This window comes from Megalopta genalis, chromosome 4 (assembly GCF_051020955.1).
Source record: "Megalopta genalis isolate 19385.01 chromosome 4, iyMegGena1_principal, whole genome shotgun sequence".
Taxonomy (NCBI): domain Eukaryota; kingdom Metazoa; phylum Arthropoda; class Insecta; order Hymenoptera; family Halictidae; genus Megalopta; species Megalopta genalis.
The window spans coordinates 10,069,497-10,096,574 of NC_135016.1; the positions used below are offsets into that span (position 1 = coordinate 10,069,497).

At 44.5% G+C, this 27,078-nt stretch overlaps 1 long non-coding RNA gene across 2 annotated transcripts in view; it reads left to right on the forward strand.

Moving 5' to 3' along the window:
- LOC117225324 (uncharacterized) overlaps nt 1-23,064 on the forward strand; it is a 78,725-nt gene extending 55,661 nt beyond the window's left edge. For both annotated transcript variants that reach the window (XR_013033216.1, XR_013033217.1), the window contains exon 4: nt 21,943-23,064. This is a non-coding gene — a long non-coding RNA (uncharacterized LOC117225324). The remainder of the gene's footprint in view (nt 1-21,942) is intronic.
- The last annotated feature ends 4,014 nt before the right edge of the window (nt 23,065-27,078 follow it).

Genomic DNA, 27,078 nt, shown 5'->3' on the forward strand with positions numbered 1-27,078 from the left:
CTGGATCAGGCCGTGTTCGGCGTAGACAAAAGGGTGGACGGAATAGAAGTGAGAAAAATAGAAGCGAAGGCGAAGACGGGGAAGGAGAGGAGTCGGTCGGCTGGTAGCGGCGTTCCCATGTGTTCCTACGAAGTCGATCAACCTGGTTTGTTCGAGCGAGCATGTGGGCCAACAATGCCCACTTCGGGAGCAACCGCGACGCACTTCACTTCGTCCATTATTCCGTTCACGTTTCCATGTGGCCGGGGTGCCGGCGGTATTCCCCGTCGTCGCGAGCGTTGCCAACAACATCGTACCAGAACTACAGGCCTCACGGTACACGAAGGGTTCTCCACCGCACCGGCCACTGTTGAAAGACCCTGGAGAGCACTTCTCGAAATTCGCTACGCGGCAAGTAGCGTCGAGTCGCATGGCGCTACCTGCGTCCTCGAGCGGTGATGAAGTCGAGGGAAACCCTTCAGCCGGATACAAGGAAGGGTTGGGTGACCAAATTTTTGGTTCCTGCCCAGACCCATCTCCTCGGCCGATGCTTTCAGCGTGATTAAAATTGCGAGCCGGACAGAGTGTTGTTTGAATGCCCGAACGACTCTATCAGCCTGCCATCCAGCCTCCATCGTGACGCTGGAACTTCCAGCCTTGCCATTAGCGTCTTCCATGTTCCATCGGCAAGAATCTGCCACCTTTTCCTATCAACTGCCTGGAATCCGAATCTGAATGACGAACTATCGCAGGTTCAAGAGTTAGCATCGAAAGTTTGCATTAGCAGGACATTGTAGATTTTTTTATACATTAATCTAGATCACAGTTTACGATCTTTTAAGACGCCGATCAGTGAGGCTACTCGATGGTTAATAAAGTAGATTGCAAGTTAAGCTTTATTGCCAGACTGCGGATCTTTGTGAAAATAAAAATCGTCTAAGTTCATTGTAAGAAATATAAGCCCGATGAAAGTGTCTTCTATCTCTTATTAATTTTAATCAGTTTTGCTTACTATAAACATTTTCACGAATTCTTCTGTCTTCATAGTTTTAAATTCTACCTAGTCGTTATTGTCATAAATGCATAAAATCTGCGGTCTATTTATTACGTGTACGTTGTTCGAGGATCTACACACGACACTATTTAATGTACCCCGATTAGTTCGGATAACAGAGTTTGTTGATTACCCATTAGACCGAGGATCAGATTCAATTTACCAGCTGGACTATTATTGTACAAGTCAGAACAGCGTTTTAATTGTTCCATTATCTAAACTGTCGCTGTTTAATTCTGCTAATTGAGGTTATGGGTGACCTATGAGACTGGAGAGCAAATTCAATTTATCGACTAGGACATTATGACAAAAAATACAGTACAATTATCATGAATAAACTGCGGATCTTGGTGCAAAATAGAAATGTTCTAACTCGAAACATAAATGAAATGAAAATATATTTTAATAAATAGAACAGAAGATAGTAGCCTCCTTAAATTTTTCCAACTGGTTTATGCTTTGGTATTTTATCTAGTTGTCATAAATGCATAAAATCCGCAGTCTGATCATCAAAATAAGTAAACAGCGCAAATGCATAACTATGCGTCGTCTAGCGCCAACCACGCGTCGCAGAACATATTCGGAGATCGTAACGATCCTTGGACAGCGTTTCCGCGTGATCAAAGGGCCCCAGGATCAAACGTTTCCTTGGATAAGCTCGCCGCGGCTGGAGGAGGCTCGCCTCGGCTCGTGGCGATCGTATAAAGTGAATTATCCCATCTGATTATGTCGTCATTGTCATTAGGTCCTGATCTCTATCGCCTTCTCTCTGTCCCAGCCACCTACGGTGCCCCCGTTAACAATCCCACTTGATTCCGTCATTGGCAACGTTGGAGTTCCTGAATGAGTTCGTAACGAGATGCACAGCCAGAGGGCTGGCCCACGTCGGGGTTGCCAGCACGTGTCCTCAATGGACCAATCAAAGCTCACCCTCTTCTCGTCTAGTCGCTCTCGCCGGCTCCCTGCGTTTCTCTCTCCCCGTGGCCGAAGCTTACGTACATTAGCCTAATACGATATGCTCCGCGGAGGATTTTATGGGTCGGGAGGATCATCTGATGGAGAAATTGCGGTCGGCGTGGGACGTTTTCGTGACGGATCCCACCCGAGCTCCTTACCATGAAATCTCATTTGCTCTGCGGCAACGATCGGACGGCGTTTCCGGTTCGAGGAAAGTTCATTAGTACGTTCGCGGATCTTCTCGCGAACTTTTTACGCGATCATCCGGTTTCGTTACTTTCGGAGAAAAATTGTTTCGCGTCATCTACATCTCGATGGTCTCTCGATCATGTCGATCATTTTGCAACGCTTGTTTCGGTTTGTTCAAGTTTGATGCTGACTTTTACGGCTTCGATTGAACATAATCCTTTCGGGACTCGTGTCGATGCAATAATTCAGCACTGTTACTTAAGTCGTCGATGCATAAGTCTCAGAGAAATATCTCCGGTACTTTAAAAAAGCTACGTTTGAGCATCGGCAAGGGTATGATCGATCTTTTCGTTTTCTACTTGGTCCTAAAAGGATCAGTCAGAGACAACATAACTGGTTGAGGGTTAAATATAAAGCTGAAGGTAACAGCCTTCTCTCTCTCTCTCTCTGGACAAGTATGCAAATCATTGCATGTGAACACCGCAGGATGTTGAACAAGGTTGAGACAGTGGTTGAAACTGTTCGAAATATCCGAGGCCTCGCGTCGAAGCAAATCCATCCACTTTGAAATTGTTCTATTCGGTTCCTTAACGCTAGACGTACGGAGCGTTAGAAACAACTGTTTTATATTAGTTCTTAAAAGCAACGATAAGACTCTGTGACAGAGACTCAAGAAGAGACATAAGACTCTTCTGTGTGTGTGACACGTATATTATATAAATCACTCGTGAATAGAATTAAATATAATTAAAATATAATTAAAAATTATAATATAGCATTAATATAGCATTAACATTTATTCGTTTACTTAACCTAACCAGTTAGCTGTTTTTGACGAATATGATCAAAAACAGCTATCTGGTTAATTACGCTATGCGAAGAAGCTTTCTTTTAGTTCGACACTAATCGTGATTGTTCTCCGGTTATTAAATGGAGCAACAAGAAATTGCAACGTAAGGGAACAGCAACGCGTCTGTTGAATAAATAACTGATAAATGTATCTCCACGACCTGAATAATCGTAAATCAATAATTCAGTGACCCGACATTTCGACGGGTTAACAGTTTTAATTTGGACTCCGCAATTTCCCAGCTTCTGCATCGACTTCATCAGCGTAGCCTGCGTTTAAGAAAATTCTTAGCCCAGTTTCCGCGGAGATTGAAGTTTGCAGAACGCGAACAGGATTCGTTCGAAAAATGATAAACCACGGTTCGTTCCTCTTGCGAACGGTAGAGAACGTGGCGAGTCGGCTCGCGGAGTCAACGCGAGCAATTAATCATCGGAGCAGTGACGTGCGGCCGCTCTTTCGGCCGGCGAGCACTCGGAGCGGCTCGATACCTCGCTAACGATCATCTTGCAAAACGTTTTCTAATGAATATGGTAATTGAATCCGAATCCGGAGTAGGAAGAAAGGCGATGGACGACCAGCGGGAGAGCAAGCCGCGCCGATTCGCACGCACGTGCGATTACGTGCACGCGTTCAAGCGGGAAATGCGTTCGCTGTTATAGTTCCGGGAGACTGAATGGGACCGAGGAAGACGGGGCCCGGCACATCGGACCTAATCGCCGGCGAACGAGCGCGAGTCATCGTTTGCTTTCCGCGACGACGAATTCCGTGGGGAAAGGGCGCGCGATTCCGAGCGAGTGCGCGCGAGTAGGCGCTCACCCCGACGAGTGGACCGGCCTGTAAACGCGTTTCATTTGCAATTTGACTTCTATAGTTACGCATCTCGAGCTTGCGGCCGGCTTTCATGGATCGCGAGCTGATTCATCGAGTGTGTTCCGCCATTCGGAGCCATCGACCTGCGAATTTGTTTGCGGAGGGTCGCGCCGAAGCTTTTTACAAGAGTTCTCGCATGGGGATGTCACTTTCGGGCTCGCTCGATCGATTCTCTATCACGCTGTCTGTTGCGTCAATTTTATTAGCTTGGCCAGAACGTTCGCGCGCTTTTCGACGATCCTTGAAGTCGGACCTTCCAAAATGCAATTAATTTTAGTTCATTTTTTCAAAGCAAATAACAGTTCGAAGGGCAACGTTTTTATCTCAAATTATGTCCAGAGATTTTTGTGATCCCGTTCAGTCGGCGAGTTTGGTGGAATTTCGAAGATGCAAGACAAATAAAGAAACATCTTCGACAGATTATGGTATTTTATTTTAAAAAATAGGCAGAAACGCGACAGCAACGTGTGAGGAGATCTGTAAGGTTATGCCGAAGAGAATGCGATCAAAAGTGTCTAATTGATAACAATCCCCGTTACACAACGCGAGATCTTTCGCAAAAACTGCAAATACCAACAGCGATATCAAAAGCAACGGCAGAAAATCATTTGCAACGACTCGGCCGTGTTAGCCGACTTGATGTTGGGTTTCGCAGCAATTAAGCTGGTTGAAACAAGCACCTGGATCGCACCACCGTGCACCATGAGAATCAGTTATGAGTTAATCTTTGAGTCTGCTATTCGACCATCGTTTGCATACACAAGCCGGCAAAGTTGAATTACGTCGTTACGAACGATAAAAACTCGGTTTGCATCAGACATACGCATGCTAAGGGTTAGCCTAACGTGATGCAACGGTGTTCGCACGGGGGGCTACGGTTCAAGGAACAAACGATGCAATTTTCTTTTGTAAGCAAAATTCGAATTCAGGCCCGAGGCGGCGAAAAAAGCCGCGATCGTACGTCGTAAACCTCGAAAATTAGAATGCCGCGCGTAGAGGCACGCAATAATGCGTCCGTATATTCGCGAGATTATGGAAAGACGTCTGCGCGTTGCGCAGTATGCAGCGTGGCTCGCAGGCAACGATTGCGACAGTCCTTTTAACAACCACTCTCGTCGCGGAGAAACTTGTGACATCAAAACTTCGGCCGATTGCCGACTCCGCGATTCCTCGGAGCACCCTGAATGCTGCTCCGGGTTGAAGCTGAGTCTGTGCTTTGCACCCCCGGGAAACGTTCCGCCGCCGTAAAAACGCTCGGATACTTTCACCGTTCGAGCAGATTCACAGGAAAGTTGCCTAATGAACAAGTGTGTCTGATAATCGTAGCTGCGAAGCAAATTGCATGGCAAGGGGCTAATCATTGAAAGTACGAAGCCTCCGTTTCTTAGAAGATTGACGAGACAATGACATTGACGAGATAATGGTTTTAGGGGGAGGGGGCACTGTGAACAGGCAATTTTTTAATTTATAATAGCCAGAATCGTGAGATAAAGTTTTTAACGTCTTTAGAAAGCGTTTCGAAGAGTTCTTCAATTTTCCTTTTACCATTTTACATAAAAAAATATTACGAGAAAATGAATGATGTATAGACAAAGTAGAAATCTCCAGCATTAGAATGAGCTCAGGTTTGTCGCTCTACGATTATTTTTCATAAAATCATAGCAATCTAACCCTTAACCGCGTACATTCGAATTTGTGACAAGCGGATACGGAATCTGTCAGATTCTCGTTAAAATATATTATTTCTGGAATGAATATGATATTAATATTTACATGGAAATTAAATATAACACGTATCGCATATTTTTATCACAAAATATTTTATAATATATCTACAGAAAAAAGAAAGCGCATTATTAAGCAACAATATTCACGGTAAAGTCTGTCATATTCTGTGTCCACAGTTAACCAGTTAGCTGTTTGAGTTAAGTGATTAAATAAATGTTAGTAATAACAGTAAAGAATAAAACAGCCGTTTATAGGTTAAATATCGACGATTTTGTGAAAGTAAGAAAAGTGTGAGAATTCCTTGGCGGGCAACTGCGGGCGATTGCGAGGCTCCTGTGCAAAATTCTGGAATGACAGCAGCTTTCGAAGATACCGGGGCCATGATCTAGAGAGACTGTCGTCGCGGGTAACAATGGCCACGGGCCTAATTGAGAAATCTCTCGGTCCAGCAACAAAACGTGACTTTCGGCGCGCCGCAGTTCGTGGAACGGGAACGGGAACGGATTGGCTCGGGTTTCCACGGCGCGAAATAAAAGCCGCGCGGAGTAGATTCAATCAGGGCATGAGGGGGTTTGATGAGGGGTCCAGGGGGTGAGGGAAGCCACGATGGGGAGAGTGCTGTTGCGAGAGGCAGTCGGTTGAAGTGCAAAAGCGAAGGGCTCGGTAAATGCATGCGCGCACGGCCTGCCCGGCTATGCATCGGCAAAGGACACGCTCGCATCGGAAAAGGACGGTGTGTGCACAGGCTGGCACACCGACGAAACCGTTCCGTGTAACTCGCCTCCCCTCCTAATATCGTAGGGTGCATTACGCGTTAAGTTAAGTTACACTTAAGGATCGTCGTTGAACAGGATTACGTACATACACGTTAATGCACGCGTAGCCGAGTGCGTATTGTCGAACGGGGACGCGAATTAAACGAGCTCTGTCTAACGAATACCAATACCGAATTGATGCTGCATCGCTCCGATAGTTCCTCGTCTCTTTCGCTAATATTTGCCACGATTTTCATTCCATCGGAGTCTAAATATATGATTAAATGAGATTACAAACAGACCGCATAATTTCTGGGCACTTATATCGAATGCGTTTCAGTGCGTTTACGAGAGTGAGATGTTTACAAGAAATTAATTTTTGCATAATTTCGCAAGAAATCAACTTGTGTGTTAGTTTACAAGAAATTAATTTTTATTTGAGTTTACGAGAAATTCAATTTTGTATAATTTCACAAGAAATTCATTTTTGTCTGAGTTTACAAGAATTTAATTTTTGTGCAATTTCGAAAGAAATTAGTTTTTGTCCGAGTTTACGAGAATTTAACTTATGTTTGAGTTCGCAAGAAATTAATTTTTGTGTACATTCATAAGAAATAAACTTTTGTATAAATTCAAAAGAAATTCGTTTTTGTATAAATTCACAAGAAATTTATTTTTGTCAAACTTCACAAGAAATTCATTTTTTTATGCCAGTTTACAGAAAATTATCTATTGTTAATCAAGACAAGTGTTAGCTCTCGAAGTCAGATACCCTTTTAACTACATCAGACTCAATGATTTTAATCGTCATTTTAAAAATTGTGAAACTCCTATCTCAAAGGAGTTTTCAAAGAGAAAACTCACTGAGACATTAATTTCTCCATCGCGCCGATTTGACACCAAAGAACAAGTAAAACTAAAAAAAAACCATTAAACGAAAAGTATTATGCCAATAAAGAAAACATTGACCGTTCAAAGGCTACCCATAACCTCCCCAATCATCCCCGTAGCCCCTCCCCATGAAACCAGCCTCCCGTAACGTCATCGATAGCGGGGCGCAGCTGAATCGTGATTGAAAATTACCATTCACGAAATTTTTATCTGATCGTGGAGGACGTCGAGGACGAAAAGGACGTTTCGATGTAACTGATACCGGGCTTCCAGGCGAGTTAGCGGTCGGTTTCACCGGAACGGTATTAGACGAACCAATTGGCCGCATCTGTTGACTGGTAACCGGGTGACCTCGCCTCTTATCAAATGCGTTGACGCGATAGAAGTCGAGAGGTCCATTTGTTGGGCGTTAACGTTGCATAAAAGGGAACGGGCAACGGGGGGAAAACACGGCGTTGATTGCGCGATGCGATTGTCTACGGGCCGATAAATTCGGTCCTTCGCAGGGCTCCTTTTCTTCCCTCGTTCACGGCCGACCCTGCACGTAAATTAGACAATTACCGAGAGAAAGAAAGTTCCTTTTGATCCCCCTCGAACGGACGGACTTGTCTTCGGCGCACATGTAGGTAGCCGCGAGGTCGAATCAATTAAATCCGTCTACTCGCGACGCTGGCGGATCGGGATGAATAAACGTCTTCGTGAGCCGGGATTTCTGTGGCGCAGTTCTTCTGACACGTGCTGCGATATCGGTCCGTGGATCCTTGGGGACGAGGATTCGTGACATGATAGATGCTACTTTTAAGAGTAGCTACGGTAGATCTCATCTGTCGGCGATTTGTCATTGTAAGAAGCCAATCGATTGGACTGTTTTAAGGTGGATTCTGTTCTCTTTAGATTTTTCTGTTCTTTTGATTTTTTAAGAGACTGTGGATTGGATTAGTGAGGTTAATTCGTTAGTGGTTACTATGCTCTTAGAATTATCTGTGTATTTTTGGTTTCGGAAATTTGTAGAGAATGATTAATCATTTAAGTACTACATTAGTTTATTGTAAATTCTAAAAAAATGATTTAAAGGTACTAGTTGTATGTTTGCCACGAACGCGAATTTGTGTTTGTAGTCGTAACTTCAAATAGTTAGCTTTCGGTTAACTAAAACAGTGTTTTATACCGCAAAATAGCTTAATTTAAATTGGATAGATTTATGTCATTTAAGTAGTATAAATATATTAAGAAATGAATGGAGAACAAATCAGAAATACCTGGGATTTTGTCGCTATTGGTATATTACCATATTATTACATATATTACTATATTAATTATTAAACTTAAAGCTTCAACGTTCTGAAAATATTCAGTTGTACAACCAGAGAGCTAAACGATACGAAATGCAAGAGAAAGTTAATTTTTACAAAAATTCCAGCTGAAAATATACATATAGTTGAACGAAAAAATTATGCTTAATGCCGTACTCTTGCCCTAGTTCTAGCGTTAAAGGAACGTTATGCGGTACTCTAAGAGAAAAGTAAATAGATGAATATTCACACTCGGGAGCGTAATAGGTTTCCGGCAGGCAAAGTGTTAACACGTATTTTCGTTCGGCTCGTAGCCGCGGAGCCACAGGTTTTTAATTCTTAATGAGAGTTGCATAATGTATAGTAAGTCGGTGAGGCCGTTTTAGATCGGCGCCACGTGTCCCGGTTCCTCAATCAGGCTAAAGAGAGCTGGCCGGAGAACATTTAACGAGGAACGCGGTAAATTACAGGCCAGTTTGATTTAAATATGTGTAGTTATATACGCGGGTATATAAATTGTTTCGAATTAGCGGCTTAACAACCGTGTCCAGTGTCATTAACTAGGAACGGTTCGCGGGGCCGGAGGAACACGTGGGTGTTAAGCAGATCAGAAAGTCGTTGGGTGGATCGATAAGCTTAAATCGCTCTCTCGTGTTCCGTCTGCAATTTGCGAAAGGACCTCTTAATTCGATGTGGTTTTCTGAGCCCGCACAACGCCGCCGCCGCGGCCTCAGCTGCGAGCCGAGCCGGTCGGCTTGGCACGAACAACGTGTAAATATGTAACGAGTTCATTAGGCTGCTGGTCCGCGGTGAACTTTCGTACCCGCCATAACGACGATCGTTCCGCTAATTACGGTTTCACCGAATTTCCTCGATTAACGACCGCTACTGCTCCCGATTCCGGACATCGACGACTTAACGCCGAACTGCCTTCCGCGTAATGGAACTGATTAACTGGGATGCTTACCCAGTCGACCCTAACCTGCAATTCAATTTCGCGAAACGAGCGGATCCTCGCTTTCGTCCAAACATTGTACTCGCGTCGTTTGGACACTGTTACTCGGTTTCGCGCGTTCGCTGCTTTAGATTGATGTAATTATTGTCAATTCTTCCGAATTGTTCTCCAGCTTGTAGGCAAAAATGGATGATTTGGGAAGAGGAGATTCGATTATTTAAGCATCGCGGTTCGTTTTTATAGTTGCCGACTGTCGACAGCTATAAATACGAGGCGCAAGGCTCCAGCAATCGTATCTCCGCTTCACAAATTGTCCATTTTTGTTTACAGGATGAAGGACAATCGGGCAGAATTTATTGTAGAAGACGAAGATTTCACAGTGATTACAGAAACTTGGGACACTTATCTTTGCTGTCTATGGGGCTTAAGACTGCACTTAATACTTTTAAGTTGCATGAGAGACTTTTTCCTGCATTTTATTCATTTTGTATAGTAAACTTTCTTCCATGGGAAAAATTGTGGGAGGGCTTCTAAACGATTAACGTTCCATGACTCTCATTTTAGCTAGAGACCATTTACATTGTCTACAAGTAATAAAACGATGTAAACAATGTATTAACGCAGAAACGATGTTGCAAAGAATATTTTCTCCAATGAAGAAATTTCTAGGAGAATCTCCAAAAAATTCACGTTTCTCAATCCTCATTTTTGCTACCCTTAAAGCAGACTGTATAAAGAAATGCGACTGTTTGCATCGTTTACAACTAATTAAGAGACGGAATTATCTTGATGCTCAAATGATGTTCTAGAATATAATTCCAATCATACAAAAATTGATAGGAAATTTAATCAAAATTTTATCCGAAGGATTGGTCTTCTTCTCATTTTAGCTACCATCGAAGCAGCACGTATAAAGTGATAACACCGTTCACATCGTCGACTAACTAACTAAACGATGAAGCATTTATCTCGACGCATCCTATCGAACGCATAATTGAAAATTAACAAATAGGGTTAACTACCCCCAAACAAGCATAACGTAGCCTGAACGACGAAGGAAGTTGTCCTCTGTTTAAATGAACATCACCGGAGGCACAAACGAAGACGGTTTACGAAGACTGGAAAGGAAATCGAACGTAGTCGATCGACAGTTCGAAGGGGGTGGGTTTCGTGCCGTCGAAGTTGGCGTGGATCCGCTTTGTCGCCCGGCGGTCTCCGGAGTTCAAGGTCGCCGGTAATCTAGGAGACTCGCATGTCCAAGGAACGAAGAGCGACGACGATGTATCGGCGTTCGGTGGCCGACCACATGGTGAATTAAGGGTCAGCCCATTACCGATTTGACCTCGGATGACCCGGCAGTGTATACAGAGCTGGTTGCGTGCTGCTTGATTCAATTAACCCCACGACACACAAACACGCGGGTCGTGAACACGCGGTGCGTGTGTCGTGTGCACACGCGGACAAGTTTGCACGTGTGGACGGGAGCCGAAGAGGCTCGTACGAGGGAACCACGACAAATTGGCGAACCTCGTTGTCCTCGTGAAGGAACAGACCGAAAAAGAATAAGACCCCGGCGATGGGGGTCAACCGGGCTGAGATTCGACAATTAAATCGTCTATAGGTACATTAGACCAGCCGAATCCGGACATCTGCTTGGCCGAACTTTGCTACCTCGTTGACCCTCGTTCAATCGAGCTTTACGCTCCACGCAGTCAATTATTCATTTGTTTTAATTTCGTTCGGATCGCTCCGCAGCGTTGTACTGTTTATTCTTTATTGGACAGTTTGAACTTCTATAAAGAGGTTATTCTGCAAATCCATAAATATTTACAGAATGTGTAGTCCCTCCAATCTTATTTGATACGTTTAACATTCGGTTAAAGTTAAATTGCTAAATTTTATAATATTTTCTTATTTATTTTACTTACGTATCATTAAATATATATTTAATAATAAATATTGTACAATTTTTAACACTGCACTGTACGGTGCAAAGGTAATTTTTAGAAGATCATTTTCATATTGGTCATACAGTAGAATATTGGTTATCCGAACCTCTGATGTCCGAATTCGAATCCAAGATGATCCACATGTGCCATTATTTATTGTGAAAGTAAATTAGGGTATCACCTAGCAATGTATAATATGTTCTGGATAGTTGCCTAAAAAAGTAAAGATTGAATCCGCAAGCTTTCAGAACAACAAATGATACAAACGATATTTAATTGCAGCATCCATTAGGAACATTAACAAAGAATATAAAAAGAGAACACTTTAATTCAGAATTTGCGTTTCATTTGCGATATCATGGCCCGAAGATGTTAATTACCGCAAACCCTAATGAATCTTTGATTATGACTCAGAGTCCGTAATGAGAATGAAGTTTCACTCAACGAGACATTATCTTTCCGGTCTCGTTGTCATTACACAAATTACGCAGACTTTGCTGCACTTTTTGGGCGTCGCGTCGCGGCCCACAACGAACGATTTCAGAATCGAAGAGCTGTTGATCGGATCGTCAATAAAATCCGGCAGAAATTTTATCGCGTTTCATCCTGGATCAATTTCCATCTCATCCCGCCACGGTACTGAGTAACAAAATTCCCGAACAATTTCACCATTACATCAGAAGAGAGAGAGAGAAAGAGAGAGAGAGACAGGGAGAGAGATAGAGGAGTTAATGGTGTCCGCGACTTGCGCGCGTCTCGGATGAAACTCGATTACGCTCGTACGGTACCTTTAAACGTTTACAAGAAAGCCGGGTGGAGTACTGTGATTTCGGGGCGCAATCATCTCTCCGGGGCCCCGATAAAGGGTACGCCGGGATTCCGGGAATTGAATTACCGAGAGCACTCGCGCGCCGAGCAACATGTTTAATATCTTCATGCGGCGGATTCCGAATCTAGTGGAAACGATCGGGTCCGGTACAATGTCCGAGAGAAATTATACGTTCGGGCATATTGTATTACACGGGATCCTCGGCCGATTCTGCGAATCTCTATGCGGTCCGAATCCGTGTTTTCGCGTGTTATGCTCGCGTTAGAGCTCGATGCAGAGCGATCCTGAGAGTTGCGGCCGCTGCTGCGACTTGTGAGACACCCGGTATCCGAGCTACCCGTGAGATACTCGAGTATACCCGATGCTACTCGAATACTCGGTTATTTATTTAGTTGTTGTTTCTGGCGAGTGATAACAGAAAATATTGTTATTTGTTCATGACAAGAAGAATTTGGGAGAAAGAATTCAGATGTTCTCCTTTGTAGAATTTAGAAGACATGTTTCGTAGACCTTCGATTTTCTCGGATTTATCTTTGATATTTAACCTTGACATAGTCTTGACATAATTGAAGATAATGAAATATTGAATATTGATAGTGAAAACAACATCCAAATGTTGCACTTGAATTTTTTAAAGGATCGGGTAATCAATGATGTAATAATTACATGTTTTATTATTATCATAATCAAACTGAATTAACTTAGATTAAATAAGAAGCAGAAAGAATCCAATCTGTTAAAAAGGTATAAAAAGAAAAAAATAATTTATATTATAATTTCTACAACAGAAACATTTTGGAAGCTTTGTATCGCGTACAAATCCGTAGTTAATCTCGGTTTCTTCAGTAATATAATAACAAATAAAAGAAATCAACAAACGTTCTTAAAATAGTAATAACTCTTGTAGCCAGTAACGAGAGCTTATTTTCAAGCAAAAGAAAATGAATAGTCCGCATCGATTCACATAATACAACAGAATCGTGAATTCTTCGAATGTTCGCGCTGGTCGCAGTTTGTCGTAGTTAACCGTTGTCATAAACGCATAAAATCCGCAGTCACGAGATACCCGCGTGTCTCACGGGTACACGACGGGTATCCGACACACCGTGGCAAAGGTACTAGCCGTAGAGTTACAGCACGGCGGATGGTTCTCCCGCCTTCTGCGGTTCCGCGGCGGGAGCCGAGTGTGACCAATAATTCTTGATTAGAAAGCCGGTCGCCTCATCGGATGCGAAGGCGTACATGGAGAAGAACGCGAACCAACTGAAGAAGGGAGGAACGGAACGTTAGGGAAGAGCAGCCACGTCTGATTCGCCGGACGACCGCTCGGAGAGAGGATCCATCAATCACCGGGTGTCCCGCACCTCGGGAACGCTGGTTCTCGCCGGTAGCAAGAACCTGCAGAACCTCCGCAGCTTTCGCAACCATGGAGGAAGCCCAGAATCCATCCACCGAGCTCGTTCCAGGCCCTCCGACTCACAAAAACACCGTAATAATCGGCCGTTGTACCCTGGATCTCTCTCGAAGTAGTATTGTCCTATTTTCGACGGACCACCGCAGCTTTCTGCAACAAACTCCCTTGTCGGCACTCGGCAACATCTCACGGAGACACCTGATGCAATTAGAGCCGATGTCCTGGGTGTCGCGCTTAAAAATTAACCGAACGAACTTAGGAGGGTACTCTTACGACTGGAAATGTGGACTGCACGATTTTGATCGATCATCGACCTTTTGAAAGTCGATAGACGACGAACACTTCCAAACCAATTATTTATTAGATTACTAATATTTGTGAACCGTCTTGTTCGGTACGATGAATTACGACACAATGCAACAAGACTGTTTTTACACGTCCACCTGGTTTCATTCGTTCATCGGAATTCGCAGCAATCTGTTTGTCCTGCCAGATGGACTGGCACCTTTGAATACGTGAAAATAGTACAATGCATCGACGACGCATAAATTGAGACTTTTCGTTATTCTCTAAAATGTAAGTAGCTAATGTTCTCTGACATGAAAGAATCTGTGGCTTTCGGCGTCTTTTGCAACGATCGCTGGACGACTGCGCATCTTCGTGCATTTATGGCACGTGCAGGTTTTCGAAGTACAAGAAAAGAACATCGAAATCGACAAGGTCGCATAAAGATTCGCAGTCTAGTAATCACGAAGACGAATCATAGTATCCGAAGCAAGGTCCGGCGCGTTTCCTTCACCCACTTCGAATTTACCATAATAGACCGTGGAAACTAAACTCGCCGCACCATCAGAATCCTCCGAAGATTTACACTTTTACTATGGCTATGCTTATTATGTACACTGCGCTTTATTGTACTATATATATAATATTATATATTATATTATGTTATATTATATTATATTATATTATATTATATTATATTATATTATATTATATTATATTATATTATATTATATTATATTATATTATATTATATTATATTATATTATATTATATTATATTATATTATATTATATTATATTATATTATATTATATTATATTGTAGCGTCGCATTCCTCTACCTGAGCGCGGCCGCTAGCAATAAAACAAGTACCGTTCCTAATCCTCAAAATTCCCTAAAAAGCACGCACCCCTAATAAAGCAATTCTCCTCACATCTGGACACCTCGACCCGCACGGGACTTTCCCAACTTTCTCTTTTCCTACGAAAGTCCATCTATTCCTTTCTTCCCTTCCAGTATAAAACAGACAAACGCGCAACTCAAAAGCTCAGTCTGTCCGAAGTCGCTAGCCCTACGACACCACGCTAGTCGCGCCCGCGCTCATCAATAGCCAATCAATAAACTGTATTAATAGTAGCCTTAAACACGTTCTCCGATTCGCTTACCTTCCCTTCAGCGCTAAAATTGGTGACCCCGACGTGATTTGAAGCGAATCTGACGATACGCCAACGCGATCGAAAAAAGTAACGTGTCCACCATAGTGCGCGAATTGCCTTCGAACATAAAGAAAATGAACGGGAACAACTTCCTCGGCAACCTCGGCACGGCCAATGGCATTCCAACGACAGGCAACTCTAGCGCTGTGAACCCTACACACATCGACCGCGTCGCCGTTCGGATTCCTCCGTTTTGGCACAATGACCCGGAGACGTGGTTTTGCCAGGTGGAAGGACAGTTCGCTGCAGCCGGGATCGTCGCGGATGAGACGAAGTACCACTACATCGTGGGGAACCTGGAATCGAGGGTCGCCCAAGATGTCCGCGACATCATCACAAATCCGCCACCCTCAGATAAGTACGCCAAATTAAAAAACGAACTTATCAAGCGTCTCAGCGCGACACAGGAGCAAAAGCTGCGACAGCTCCTAGAGCACGAAGAGTTAGGGGACCGCAAGCCTTCGCAGTTCTTGCGTCATTTAAGAAGCTTGGCCGGCAACACGGTACAGGACGAGATTTTAAAGCCACTGTGGCTCTCGCGCCTGCCGAGTCAGTCACAATTCGTGCTCGCGCCGCAGAACGATCTTTCGGTTGACAAACTCGCGGAGCTCGCCGATAGACTGACGGAAATCCCGACGACGCGAGGCCAAATCAACGAGGTACAGCAAGTGCCGCAGACCCTCGACACGTGCTCGCTCATCGAACGGCTAACGATATCGTTCAACACCAAGCTTTGCGAGATGGCGAACACGATGCGGCAGGAAATCGCGGCGATATCGCGACAACAAGATCAGCGTGGGAATCGCCGAAATACGCGCTCACGCCCGCGTTCGCGTTCGCGATCAAGATGGCAGCAGAGACCCGACGGACCGTGTTACTATCATTCGAGGTTCGGAAAGGACGCGCACAAGTGCGCTCAGCCTTGTTCCTTCTCCTCGGGAAACTCTCAGGGACCTCGTTAATGGCGGCGAGCGACTCCTGCCCGACCTCGCGCCGCCTTTACGTCACCGACGCCGCGACCAAAGTACAATACCTGATCGACACGGGCGCCGACGTCTCCGTATACCCACGAAAACGCGTTCGCGGTCCGCGAGAAAAGTCGGAATACGAATTGTATGCTGCGAATAATTCGGTGATCACTACCTACGGCACGATCCCGATCGACCTCAACCTCGGATTGCGTCGCCAGTTCTCATGGAACTTCATCATCGCGAACGTCGAAAAACCGATCATTGGCACAGACTTCTTGTACCACTTTGGTTTGCTAGCCGACATACGCAACAATAGGCTAGTCGACAGTACAACGTCGCTAATTTCGCTCGGGAAACCCGCAGGGGACGAGGTGAGCAGTATCAAAGTCATCGTTGGTACGTCGAAATACCACGAACTGCTCTCTCGTTATCCCGAAATTACGCGACCGAAAGGTTCACTTGCGATGAGGGATATCAATCACTCCACTCGGCATCACATCCGTACGACGCCCGGACCACCGGTATCCTGCAAGCCTAGAAGACTTGCGCCGGAGAAGTTCAACGAGGCCAAACGCCAATTCAACGAGATGATCCGCGCCGGCATCGCACGACCATCGGACAGCCCGTGGGCCTCGCCTCTGCATATGGTCCAGAAAAAGAACAGCGAGTGGAGAATATGCGGAGACTACCGACCCCTCAACGCCCGAACCATACACGACAACTACGCGCCACCCAACATCGAAGATTCGACGCAGAATCTCCACGGGAAGAAAATTTTTTCCAAAATAGACTTCGTGAGTGCGTTCAACCAAATTCCGGTCGCCGAAGAACATATTCCGAAGACAGCGATAATAACGCCATTCGGCCTCATCGAAATGTTGGTCATGACGTTCGGCCTTCGCAACGCGGGACAAACGTTTCAGAGGTTCGTCGACTCCGAATTTCGCGATCTCGACCCGGCATATCCCGATTCAAGATTCAAATCCGTCCTCATCAAGTATATAGATGACTTCCTGCTGGCTTCAGACGATGAAGAACAACACTACCAGGACCTGCAAGCACTTTTCGAAAGGATAAAACAGCTCGGCCTTGTGATCAACCCAGCGAAGTGCGAATTCGGCGTTTCCCGGATGGATTTCCTCGGATACAACCTATCCGAAGCAGGTATACGCCCTCCGGAAGAAAAGGTCGAAGCCATAAGGCAGTATCCAAGGCCGCGTACTGTAAAGCAGCTTCGCCGCTTCCTCGGGGTAATCAACTTTTACCGGCGTCTAATCCCTCACGCAGCGCAGACACAGTCACCGCTAAATGACTTACTGCGTGGGAACGTTAAAGGCAAAATGCCGATAACATGGACTCCGGAAGCCGAAGCTGCCTTCGAAAAGTGCAAGAAGGACTTGATCGAGGCAACCCTGCTCGCCCACCCGAAGAACGACGCACCACTCGCCGTTGTCACCGACGCCTCGGACACCGCAATCGGCGCAGTTCTGCAGCAGCTGATCGAGAAAGAATGGCAGCCCCTGGCGTTCTTCTCGAGAAAGCTTAGCTCCGCCGAACAAAAGTACGCAACGTACGACCGCGAATTACTCGCAATGTACGCGGCGGTGAAACACTTCAAGCATATGGTCGAAGGAAAAATCTTCACGATTTTTACCGATCATAAGCCTCTCACATATGCTTTTCACCAAAAGCCCGAGAAGTGTTCACCCCGCCAAACACGTCATCTGGATTTGATCAGCCAGTACTCCACCGACATCCGACACGTAGCCGGAAAGGATAACACCGTAGCCGACGCGTTATCCAGAGTTGACGCACTCACAGCAACGATCAATTTCGACCGATTAGCCGAATCGCAGCAAGATGATCGCGAGCTGCGATCGTTCCTCGAAGACACCGACAGCGGACTCCAGCTGAAACAAATTGTCGTACCTGGATCTCAAGCGCCAGTGTATTGCGATCTGTCAACCTCCAAGGCTCGACCCTTCCTCACGGCACCGTTTCGCAGGCCCGCCTTCGACTCCCTGCACCAGCTAGCTCATCCAGGCATCAAGGCATCGGTGAAGCTTACGACGCAAAGGTACGTGTGGCCCTCCATTAAAGCAGACTGTACGAGATGGGCACGGAGTTGTATTCCGTGCCAACGATCAAAAATCTCGCGCCACACATCGGCACCAGTCGGCCGGTTCACACTGTCCTCAGCTCGGTTCGAGCACTTACACATCGACATCGTCGGACCACTTCCCATGTCCGAAGGATTTAAATATCTGCTCACCTGCGTCGACCGTTTCACCCGATGGCCGGAGGCATGGCCCTTGGAGAACATCGAAGCAACAACAGTCGCGCGCGCCCTATTTACCGGTTGGATTTCCCGATTCGGCACACCGCTCAGAATTACATCGGATCAAGGACGACAGTTCGAGTCACACCTATTCAAAGAGTTGAACGCTTTGTTAGGTACGACTCATCTCCGCACGAGCGCATACCACCCCGCAGCCAACGGACTCGTCGAGCGCCTGCACCGCCAACTCAAGGGCGCTATCAAAAGTCACGAGGAGGAGCGTTGGACACAGGCACTACCAGCAATATTGTTAGGCATACGATCTGCCTGGCGAGACGACCTCAGCGCAACCTCCGCAGAACTCGTATACGGTGAAAACATCCGGCTCCCTGGCGAATTTCTCGCACCCCAAAATTCGAACCAGCAACCGACAAACCAATTCACCTCCGACCTGAAGAACAAGTTCGCGTATCTTCGCCCAACAAACGGCACAAGGCATGGCCGGAGATCCGTCTTCGTTTTCAAGGATTTAGCATCCTGCCACCAAGTGTTCGTCCGGAACGATGCCGTCAAAACGCCGTTACAACGACCTTACGAAGGACCGTATCGTGTCGTAAAAAGGCACGAACGCAACTTCATCATTGCCATAAAAGGAAGAAACGTCAACGTGACGATCGACCGATTGAAACCAGCCTACACCATGCACGAAGATAGCGAACAAATACAACAAACTCCAGATCCACACAACACACAGACGCCACACACAGACACCAGCAGGAACGGAACAAAAAATCCCGTATCACCAGCGACAAATCAACGACGGTCCAACCGAAAAGTTAAATTTCCAGATCATTACGGCCTACCAATCAGCAGCGAACATATCTTCGATTAACTTCGCCCACATTCTCTCCGCTACACCTTCGACAGGAGACATATAATTTAATTTCATCCATGATCCTCGGAACCAACATTGTAAAATATTCAGTACACAAACAACATTTTTCTTGCACAAAAACACTAACGGGGGAGTACTGTAGCGTCGCATTCCTCTACCTGAGCGCGGCCGCTAGCAATAAAACAAGTACCGTTCCTAATCCTCAAAATTCCCTAAAAAGCACGCACCCCTAATAAAGCAATTCTCCTCACATCTGGACACCTCGACCCGCACGGGACTTTCCCAACTTTCTCTTTTCCTACGAAAGTCCATCTATTCCTTTCTTCCCTTCCAGTATAAAACAGACAAACGCGCAACTCAAAAGCTCAGTCTGTCCGAAGTCGCTAGCCCTACGACACCACGCTAGTCGCGCCCGCGCTCATCAATAGCCAATCAATAAACTGTATTAATAGTAGCCTTAAACACGTTCTCCGATTCGCTTACCTTCCCTTCAGCGCTAAAATATTATATTATATTATATTATATTATATTATATTATATTATATTATATATAACCCTTCTGTTGCAGAAGAAATAAAAAGTAAGATAAGAGAGTAAAAACTTTATATAAATAAAAGTGAAATAAATCAGTATAAAGTGAACAAATAATCTCGCTTTTTATTTCTTTTGTTGCACAGAAGTTTTCTACACGTATACACGAGTAAATAAATAAATTCGACAATTAGAAGATCCGGTCGAAGAAAATCTGTAGTTTCATCGAAGCTGTTGAACAGAATTAAATGCGAGGCAATAAATATCGGAGCTCTCGGTATCGTTAATTAGAATGAAAAGGGGGCCTAATGCGTTATTCTGATCTGATGAATGAGGGTAGCGCGATTCGATTTTCCCGAAGGGATTAGCTCGGTCACCGAATTCCGGGTGATCCCGTGACGAAAGCGAGTGGAAGTTATGGGGATCGAGAGCCGAGGAAACGAGGAAAAGAGGAGGATCGAGGCGAGACCGGGTCCAAAAGGGAGGAAGGAAGAGGAGGAGGACGGCCGCGGACTATCTCGGAGGCGAGATTGTGTGTTAATGTATGGCTGGCATTCGGACGACAACCGTGACAAATTGCTTTATTAGGTTGGCAGCCCGGGAGCCTTTCCACTCGCGGCTCGCACCTCAGGGCCGCTGCTCATCGTGATTGTACGCTCTATTCTCCTCCGCCTCTGTTTCTTGTTCGCCGGCGCGGCGTGGCGTGGCGCGGCGCGGCGCGTCGCGTCGTCCTCCTCTTTCAACGCGCGCCGGAAGACAACGTAACTCGCGGCTGGATGAATGGATGAGCGAGAATGCTCGCCGCGGGAGGCCGATGCTTTTTTGAAATCGAACCGAATCGTCTCATCCCGGGGATGAACCCTGTCCACTCGGGATCATCGATTTCCAGAGGCGATTCCCACAAATCCTCTTCCAACCGCTGGCCCTTTTAAGGTCACTTCCTTGGCCCGTCGCCGAGTTAATGTATCTGCCTTTCCTGGGGTCGACGATGAAAAATTGTGTGCTTGCGAGTGGAAATTAATCGACAGAAACAGAGGAGATTTTTGGGGAGAGAATGAACGGTGACGAAGCCGCGTCGATTCGGAACGGTTGGTAGCTTTCTAACACGGACGAGAAATGTGGAAAGAGTGCAACATTGTTTTTACATTATTTTAGTAAAGGATGAAGGAAGGGGAAGCTCGTATTCTCTAGGAACACTTGTGTGGAAAGACGTAAAATTCTGAACGGAGATCGGAACTGCAAGAAATAGACACTTAAATGATGCTCGATATCCTTAGTCTATGAAGTGTCGTAAAACTTGTTAAAAGTTTCTTGCACGAACATCATAGAACTTTTCTAAAGCACTCTTCATTATATTGATTGAAGCTAGAAAATCGTAACGATCGAAAGAAGCTGCGCAATAGGCTTATTTTGCAATACATTAGCTGAGATAAATATGCAGAATGATGTGTCGTGAAAGACTCCAAGATAGCATTGCTTTTAAAATGCATCGATCAGCTGAATTATAGGCAATGTAAAAATGATAAAATTGTCTAATTACTCTCTCAAATAATTTCGCGGCTTTGTCAACTGGTACAATGATTCTCAACAAATTAAAAATTTGTTGATCTAATTCTAGATAAACATTGTGTTCTATTCGTGGAACAAAACTTGAAAACAAAACTTTCGCTAAAAAATCAAATAGAAATACAATGACGGAGTAACTCATTATCATATACCAGTATATCAGTTATCGAATATGGGTGAAAATTAAGAGTATCACTCTCGTACTACGACAGATAAGAGAAGTCTTCACACAACGAATGCGTAGCAGCGAGTGATTTCGAAATTGCGAAATAAACCCGTCATATCTCCGGCTTATTATGGCCAGGCTTCAGAGTCCGGAGCCTTGGATCAACCATAAACACGTTCGATACTTCTGCTATCTTTATTTAAGCGTGGTTTCCGAGAACGTTAAATTGTTTTTGCTCCCAGACAATAAATTTCATTCCAGTTAATTATCGATAATCTCTAATCAAGCGAAGACTCTAACGAAGGTTCTAATATCTTTGCAGGGAGGAATCGAAGGCTATCCAAGCCCAGAGGACGAGGCTTCGGGATCGATTGGAACGGTAGCAGGAGGAAAGGCTCCAGGAAGCTCACAGGAAAGATCGTGGACTGTTACGTCACCTGGCCAAGGCTGCCACCTTGCAGCTCGCGTCCGCGCGGCTCGGCTCGGCTCGGCGAAGACTGCGGATTATTAATGTTTGCGTCGGGTCGTTAATGGATCGGGGTCTCCCATTCGAGGCGCGGGGAACGTAGAATGCGGGTCCAGCTGTGAACGCGTTATAAGATCCTTTTTTGCGCGGTACAATGTCCTGGCGACTCCCGGATGCGGCATCATTAAGTCAGCCGCCCTCCTCGCCACACCGTCGCCCATCTTGGGCCTCTGTCCCGCGGTGGGACTTTTGTAAGGCCGCCGCCGCAATCGAATATCGACGGTGTTAGGCGAACGCCCGCCGCCGTAACTAGAGGTGTACTCGAATTTCGTGTCGAGACGTAAACATGGGAGTTGCTTCGATAATTCGTATGACACGAATACTTACGATTTCTTTAATCACTATTTATTAAGACCAGGTTTGCGGAACCTGTCAAAATCACTAATTTTTTCATTTACGAATGTTCAGATTGTAAAGGTACGTTTATGAGTTGTTTATGCAATAAGTGTGTCACTTGTGGCAAGTATTATAGTAACGCTTGTTAAAAATCAAACTAAATGTCTTATTGTTGCTTTTATAAATTAATATAGGGCAGCTGCTTTTAACGCTCAATAAATTTGGTATTAATAGTATTAATAGTATATTAATAGTACTAATAGTATATTAATTATTAATAGTACTAATATACTATTAATATACTATAGTATACTATTATTAATAGTATTAATAGTATATTAATAGTACTTTACTTATTAAATAAAGAAATTAGATAGTGAAATCTTTATTCGTTAAATAAAGTTTGTTAATTACATGGAAGTATCATATAACGCTTGATAGCGCTTCATACAATACATATAAATTAGAATCGTAGTGACGCAAATTACGTTTTCGAAAATTTAGACTTACGTCTCAAAATGTAATCTATACATGCCAAAATGTTAAAAAGACCAGTGAAATAAATTATGAAGTTGCAATAAATTAATTTAACTCTAAATTATCTTAACACTAAATTTGCTCAGTGAACAATATATATCTTAGACAACAATAATACTTCTTGCCACATATATATAAATATTCGAGTAATTTTCGAATATTTTCGAATACAGTAAATTCTTTCCAATCTTCCTTCAGCTTGTAAACAAAAATGGACAATTTAGTAAAAAGAGCCTCGAGAAGATCATTCGAACCTCGCGACTCATTTTTATCGTTGCCGATTGTCGACAATTATAAAAACGAGATTCAAAGCTCGTGTCTCCTCTTCCCAAATTTTTGTTTATAAGCTGGAGGAAAATTAGGGAGAATTTACTGTAACTAGAAAATTAGAGATCTGTCGAAACATATGCGAGAATAATCCGACAATTTTCATCCCGAAAATTCACCTTTAAGTTCCTCGAGAGTTTACCAGCCGAGATGTTTCGAGTAGCTCGCATTTGTTGCAGCAGTCGGCCGATTCCGAGCGACGCGAAAAATTCGAATGCTCGCACACCTCTAGCCATGACCTCCCGGCTTCTCCACCTTTCGCTAGGTTATTAACTCTCGGCCAGGTAATCAGCCACCGTTGCTTAAACCGAGTCAACTGCCTAATGATCCATCGTCACCTTCGCCTGGCCTCCCTTCTACGCCCTCGCCGCGTTGCCTTGTGCCGTGACTTCTCGTCACTTCTGTCCCACCTGTTCCAGCCGACGTTGACGCGTCGATTGTTTGAAGATCGTTACCGGCTCTCGTCGGAATTCGAATCGACCGCTCGTAGATGTGCTGCCAGCCACTTTCGCCGTGTTTGATAGGCGTCGGAGTGACGGAGACGGGGAGGATTTGCCTCGGGGGGAAATTGTTGGAGACGTTTCAGGGTAAATAATAGATCGATGGACTCGAGGAGGGTGGGCTCGGCGCGGCGCGAATTGCGGTACGTGACTGTGGCAGGTGACTGGTTGTAGCGGGAGCACTTCGGCGACGGTTTGTGTACACGGTTTTGTTGGATTTCATGTTTTAGCGATGCTATACGGCCGGCAATGTGATTAGGATGTCTTTGGAGGATGTCGCGGCGCTCGTCTCGACAAACGCGGTGAATACATTCATTTCAAGTAGGCTGCCGTTTCCACGTTATCATTCAGTAATTCTTATTTAATGACTGTGACGAAAAGATCGCTCGAACTAGGTGTCAGAAAATAATTCTAGCAGTGTAGGATATTCTGGTATTCTTCGAAACAGCGATAATATGAAATGAAATATATAATGTGATAATATGAAATGTCTCATTTATGCTGTACATATAAAACTAGCTGGTAAAACAAGCCCCTACGATCTAAAATGCAATAATAATCCAACATTTTGATTTTCCTAAAAATTATGGATTTAACATTAAACCTACCAGTGTCGGTCAATTAAATACAATCATTGAGAGTAAAAGAATATAACCATGGAAAATTGATGTGATGAACTTCTTTATTTGAGTAGATCTTGTAATAAAGATCGCACAGAATTTAAACAGATTCAGCACTGGCGTCTTTTAAAAGTAAATCATTCCAATTGCTTTTAATGCATCGCAGGCTTAGTGTCAAAATCCTCGTTTCCAGCCTTAATTTCGTCACTTGACCCTAGCATGCTTAAGGGAGGGGCAAAGAATATCCACAGAATTTTAAACGTGTATTTTTGTTCCAACAATATTCTCTTACAGTTTGTTTATCTTTTATTTTCGCAGAGGCACCTAAATATATCATTTAGCATAATAAATAAATATTCCTCACGAAATAACCATCCTTTAAGCAGACCTTAATCCTTCTAACACCTCAAGCGTCCCAGGGTTAATAGCTAAATGGAAGGATACCAACAGCTTTAGATACCATCGGAGGATGTGTTTTGCTATAGTGTGGCTTCGCAGTTGGTTCGCAGTGCATGCGAGACATTTGATTCATGGGGCAGATCCGCGATTTCTATTTGCGGATAGTCATCCGGTTTGATAGGGATGTTGGCGTCAGCAGGATCGGGATGGGTGTTGATTCTGGGGCTATCAGACATCGTCTAAAGTCAGACGCGTGCGATTGGACCAAATGCTATAAGTGGAACATGGGAACAGTCCGGATTTCTGGTCCACGATCACGTCGCGCACGTCGGGCTCGTCAACGAATAGATAACGAAGGAGAATGAGCTAGTTGAGGCGGTTTGATACATCGGCGACATCGCCGCAACATTCATCTGCATAATTCATTCTTATCAGTACGATTCCCTCAAGCAGGGATTCTCAACCATCGACCACGCATACGACGCTTTTGTTTCCCTCGTCCTACCGTGAACCGTGACAATTATGCGAAATCGTCGTTTCTTCCATTTTTACCGCGACTTGGTGCCGGAACCCGCTGGTTATTGTTCTCTGTCACGGTATTGGTAGCCTTGCGCTGGATGATTTTAATTTCGAAGTAAACCTTCGACCCCGCGGAGGAAATAAAATTGCAGTTTAGAATTCGAAGATTCAATTTCTTTATGATGTCAACGAAGTTTGTTTGAATATTTATAGCGATTTAGTTTAAGGCGATTTCGAGCAGCTTCATTTTTATAGCAGAGAAAGCTCTTTGTTAACACGAGTGCCGAAAATCAAGCTCTAAAATGTCCACAACGTCGATGTAATTCAATTCATGAAGCTGATACTAGAAAGTTAGAATTTATTATAGTGGATGGCACTTTAACTATTTCCTAATCTAAAAGTCCTAGTAAAATTCAGTTTGTTCGATTACATTACAATAAAAATGGATTTTGGAAAATAAACAAGAATTAGCGTCATCCACATGTAACCTAGACCAACGTGATAAAATGAAACTGTATAAAACAGACATGTACCAATTCAGTGTACACGATAATCCAATTTAAATCAAGATGAAGTACCTTCATTTTTAAGCTGAACAAAGATCTGTTAAAAATAAACCGCGTTGCTTAAAATTGACACGCAATCGACCATTAGGATTAAACACTCATCTACAAAAGTACACAAAATTATCCAGAACGTATATCCCACTTTGGAACGCTGCTGAACATTATTAAAAATGCATCGGTGTTGATTTCTCTTCGACTAGTGCATTATTCTGCAGCTAACATCGCATCTCACACAGCGCCATGAAGAATCTCAAGAATGTTCGTGTTCGAACATCGCTGAGAAGAGACGAACCTTCGAAACAAACGCGCCAGGGACGAGACCATTGTGGAACAGATTTCTGCGAATGAATCGATGTTTGGGACCGAGGAATCGGTGGCAATCGACGCGATTCGTGGTAATCGTGTCCACCGGAACAGGAACGTTCAGCCGGGCCAGTTTCGACTAAAGTGCCGGCATTGTTAACGTCGTTAAACCTGCCCGTGGATAGGCAAGCCGAGCGAAGCGACGCCTTTGACGCGATCGCGCGATATTAAGCGTGGTTCACAGGTCGCGGGATTCGCGTTCTCCGCACGTAAGAATAAGACGCCCACCGTATTTACCCGCTCTGAATTCCTGAGTCGCGGTTCGCCCCCTCGCGAATTGTTGCGCAGCGCAAACCCAAACTCTTAACTCTTAAGCTCGCATGACTTGGCCGCATGGCGATCTACAGGGTGTCCCCGCAACACGCATCTTCCACGGTGCGTTTCAACCACGCTCCGAATCCTAAATCTTCGCGGTGAACTATTTTGTCGCTTCGGACATTATTTTACGAAAAATCAGACAACGATAACTTTAGGATTTTTCTAGTTCTGTATAATATTTGCCTGAGAATCGACGATGGTTCAACGAATCGTACAGGGAAACGAGAAGACCGGAATATTTTTTTTATTCGATTATCGTTATCGATGAAGAAAGGGGTGCGATTTTAACAAAGGTTGCTTTTGATTTTTGCGGTTTGCAGAGGCGACGGCGGGTCGAAGATAAATCGAGATACTTGAGGAACACCCCGTACCTACACAGATGTTTAAGAGCTAAGCAACTACTCAGAGCGAGTGAGTTGATGCGAGCCGCGTATCACGAGAAGGAAG